This window comes from Bubalus bubalis, chromosome 10 (assembly GCF_019923935.1).
Source record: "Bubalus bubalis isolate 160015118507 breed Murrah chromosome 10, NDDB_SH_1, whole genome shotgun sequence".
Classification (NCBI taxonomy): Eukaryota; Metazoa; Chordata; class Mammalia; order Artiodactyla; family Bovidae; genus Bubalus; species Bubalus bubalis.
In genome coordinates, this window is record NC_059166.1 from 82,906,599 (window position 1) to 82,911,596 (window position 4,998).

A 4,998-nucleotide genomic window follows, 5' to 3' on the forward strand; every position below is an offset into this window, starting at 1 on the left:
CTACTGAGCTCACACTCTAGAGCCTGCGAACCGCAACTACTGAAGCCCTGGCATCCTAGATCCTGCTGCTGCAACCACTGGAGCCTGCGCACTTGGAGCCTGTGCTCTGCAGCAAGAGAAGCCATGGCAATAAGAAACTCATGTACCATAACGAAGAGAAGCCCCTGCTTATCACAGCTAGAGAAAAGCCCGCACAGCAATGAACACCCAGCACAGACAAAAAATAAAAATAATTAAGTAAATAAAAAATATTTTTTAAACCTTATTGAAATAGCAGTGCAATCTCATGGTGGAGATATTGTATTATGGGTAAAAATATAGACGAAAGTAACAATTCATGTCATTTTATAAAATTATTAAAATTTTACAAACTGGAGAAAAAGTAGGGGAAGGAAAGACATTTTCAAACTAGGAGAACATCATGGCAAAGTCAAGAAGGAAGGAGAAAGCAACAGGAGTTGGGAATAATGGGAGATTGGACAAAGAGTGCGGTTGCTCATGACCGGAAATATAGATTTTATTTTTATCATGGAAGGCCTTGAATGCTCTGAAGAATTTTTAATATATTTCTGTAGGATTAAGACAGGACATCCCCGTATTTGGTTTTGTGTTTTAGGATGCCTAACATCCTAAACATCCTATGGTGATGATGCATGACAAAAACTAAGGGGGATAGATAGTGGAACTAGGAAACGAGTTAGGCTTCCTATTGCAAAACCCCAAATATGAGCCATTGGGTTAATAATGGGAATGAAAATGTAGAGAAGATTGAGTGACACACTGCAGAATGAAAAACTTTAAAGACCTGGCAGATGATATGGGCGAAAATAGAAGGTTACGGAAAAGGTTCGAACTTGAGTGCCTGCTAGGTTTGTGAAATCGAAGTAGGAAAGAAGAACTCATTGCAATAAGAACAAAATGACGAGGTTTGTTCTGAACTTGTGGAGTTTCTGATCTCAGTGTCCGACAGGGAGTTGACAATATGGAGGGAAGGGCAGGGCTGGAGATCTTGAATTTGGGCAGCTTGGCCAAGGTAGTAGATAAAGCCATGGAAGAATTAGCTTGATGAGGAAATTACACAGCTGAAGAAAGTAAAAGTAAAAAAGCCAATGTTTCATTGTATTTCTTCTCTTTCCTTTACAGTCCTAAAAAATTTCATCTTGGGAGAGATGTATTGTTTAACAGGGCGATCTGATAGTATGAATGTGCGGACAAAGACCAGAGACTTTGGCAATATGTACTAGTATTAACAGTATTGATTGTAAATGCGGATCCTGGAAGCAAACTTAGGGTAGAAGACAACTGTTATTTTAAACCAAATTTATTAGAAATAATTATAATATGTGTAACTGTTTGAATATAGTAAATTATAGTTGAGGTTTTGGGAGGTATTTAGGTATAAAATTACTCTTAAATTAAATACTAGTGGAACTTAGGTTTCTTTTTAAGAACTAGCTAATTAAGTTCTAAAAATGGGAATTGGGAGGGTTTGAACAGCTGGAAAGCAGATGGGGGTTAGGGTGGGGTGAATAGAAAAGTCATTACTAAAGAGAAATGTTTAATATTATTTGTCTTCTGTTTGATTTGGTGGCTTTATAGTAGAATTTGAGGCATCCTTTTGGCAGCCAAATGGACTTGGGTTTGGTAGTTAAATTTATAGGTAGTACAATGTGGCTTTGCAGAGAATGATAGAGTCTGTTATCATGAATTCTCTGCATAAGAACTTCTGTTACCAAATTGTGCACACATAACATGTTTAATAAAGGATGCTAAAATATTTAATTTGTGATATTCCTACAGGGTCTTTTTCTATTATTAATTTTTACTGAGTATAGTTGCTGTGTTAGTTTCTGCTGTACAGAAAGTGAATCAGCTATCAGTTCGGTTCAGTTCATTTGCTCAGTCGTGTCCGACTCTTTGCGACCCCATGCACTGCAGCACACCAGGCTTCCCTGTCCATCACCAACTCCTGGAGCTTTTTCAAAGTCGTGTCCATTGAGTTGGTGATGCCATCCAACCATCTCATCCTCTGTCATCCCCTTCTCCTCCTGCCTTCAATCTTTCCCAACATCAGGGTCTTTTCTAATGAGTCAGCTCTTCGCATCAGGTGGCCAAAGTAATGGAGTTTCAGCTTCAGCATCAGTCTTTCCAATGAATATTCAGGACTTATTTCTTTTAGAATGGACTGGATGGATCTCTTTGCAGTCCAAGGGATTCTCAAGAGTCTCCTCCAACACCAAAGTTCAAAAGCATCAATTCTTTGGCACTCAGCTTTCTTTATAGTCCAACTCTCATATCCATATATGTCTACTGGAAAAACCATAGCCTTGACTAGCCGGACCTTTGTTGCCAAAGTAATGTGTCTGCTTTTGAATATGTTGTCTAGGTTGGTCATAACTTTTCTTCCAAGGAGTAAGCATCTTTTAATTTCATGGCTGCAGTCACCATCTGCAGTGATTTTGGAGCCCCCCAAAATAAAGTCTGACACTGTTTCCACTGTTTCCGCATCTATTTGCCATGAACTGATGGGACCGGATGCCATGATCTTAGTTTTCTGAATGTTGAGCTTTAAGCCAACTTTATCACTCTCCTCTTTCACTTTCATTAAGAGGCTCTTTAGTTCTTCTTCACTTTCTGCCATAAGGGTGGTGTCATCTGCATATCTGAGGTTATTGATATTTCTCCCGGCAATCTTGATTCCAGCTTGTGCTTCTTCCAGCCCAGCGTTTCTCATGATGTACTCTGCATATAAGTTAAATAAGCAGGGTGACAATATACAGCCTTGACATACTCCTTTCCTGAAGGAAATGGCAACCCACTCCAGTGTTCTTGCCTGGAGAATCCCAGGGGCAGGGGAGCCTAGTGGGCTCCCGTCTATGGAGTCGCATAGAGTCGGACACGACTGAAGTGACTTAGCAGCAGCAGCAGCAGTAGGTATACATATATCCTCTCTTTTTGGATTTCCTTCCCATTTAGGTCACCATAGAGCACTGAGTAGGCTTCCCAGGTAATGCTAGTGGTAAAGAACTCATCTGCCAATGCAGGAGAGATAAGAGAAGTGGGTTTGACCCCTGGATCAGGAAGATCCCCTGAAGAAGGGCATGACAACCCTCTCCAGTATTCTTGCCTGGAGAATCTCATGGATAGAGGAGTCTGCCAGGCTGTAGTCCATAGGGTCGCACACAACTGAAGCAACTTCTCACGCATGCAGAGCACTGAGTTGGGTTCCCTGAGCTATAGTATTGGTTCTCATTAGTTACCTATTTTATAGATAGTATCAATAGTGTATATATGTCAGTCCCACCCTCCCAGTTTATCCCACCTCCCTCCTTGGTGTCCATACATTTATTCTCTATGTCTGTGTCCATATTTCTGTTTTGCAAATACAATAACCCATACCATTTTTATAGATTCACATATATGTGTTAATATTACAATATTTGCTTTTCTCTTTCTGACTTACTTCACTCTATATGACAATTTCTAGGTTCATCCACATCTCTACAAATGACCGAGTTTCAGTACATTTTATGGTTGAATAATATCTCATCATATATATGTACCACGTCTTCTTTATTCACTCCTCTGTCAGTGGGCATCTAGATGGCTTCCATGTCCTGGTTATTGTGAACAGTGCTGCAGTGAACACTGGGGTGCATGGATCTTTTTGAATCAGTTTTCTCTGGGTATATGCCCAGAAGTGGGATTGCTGGGTCTTATGGTAGTTCTGTTTTTAGTTTTTTTAAGGAACCTCCATACTGTTCTCCATAGTGACTGTATCAATTTACATCCACACCAATAATCCAAGAGGGTTCCCTTTTATCCACACCCTCTTTAGCATTTATTTTATGTAACTGCAGGGTCTTTTAAAGGCAACATTAGGAGAGAGCTTCCCTGTGTATCCTACTAGAAAGTAGTTCCTACATCTCCTATTCTATTAGTTTTTATCCTCTCTGTTCTCTCCCTAGTACTTATCTAAATACTAATATTATATCACAGATTGCTATGTCCATTTGTTCATTGCCTATCAACTGCCCTAGATCCTGAGATCACTGACGCAGGCATTTGGCTCTTCTTGTTCATTGTTGTAAGTGTCTCAAGTTGTGCCTGACTCAAACTAGAGTTCAATAAATACCTGTGGACTGACTGACTGCTGACTGAAGGATAAGAGATGGTTGTTTTCTCTATTAGAAGATATGGGCCTTGAGAAATGTGATTGTTCTTTCTTCTCTCTCATTTAACCCTATCTCTCTCCATTCTTCCTTCCTTCTCCATTCACTTACTTGCCCTTTAATGTGTGGGACAGTATGCCTCAGCATACAATGGTGTCTGAGGCACACCATTGGTGCTTGACAAGTATTTATTAAACTTGTGAATATATTTATTCATGCGCTCCTTCACCTGTCAAACCCTATATGTACATCTTGTTTATACTAGGCATTTTTCTAGGTCCTAAGTGTGTAAAGAATATCTATACTAAGAAAAACCAACAAGAACTTTAAGGCTAAGGAGTGTAGTAACTGCTGTGTTAGAGAAGTGCCCTGGGAGCTTTATGAGTGAAGAAGAAGGATACTTAATCAGACAACGGGGAGGAAAAGTGTTTGGACAGTGTCTGTGAAGGCTTGTTTGAGCTGAGAATTTAAGGATACCCATAGATCTCATAAATACCCATAAATATATATAAAATTGAGTTAAATGAATATTATCTTTTAGCAATTGAGGAAATTTCAACACTGTCATTTTCAAATGTGGGTGATGCAGACTAAAGTAGATATGTCAGGATAAATTGGAGAGTTTCTAGAGATAAAGATCTCCTTCCTATTGTCATATCTGAGATCCTGTTTTTCAGGAAGTATATTTTGACAGAGCATAAAAGATAATTTTATATGGTTCCCTCTCTCCACCCCTCCCTAGTAAAAGAACATACCCTAATAGAATGGATAAAGTCACCTACGTACGAATGAGTTCCATTCCAACAGCATGATCATAAATCCAATT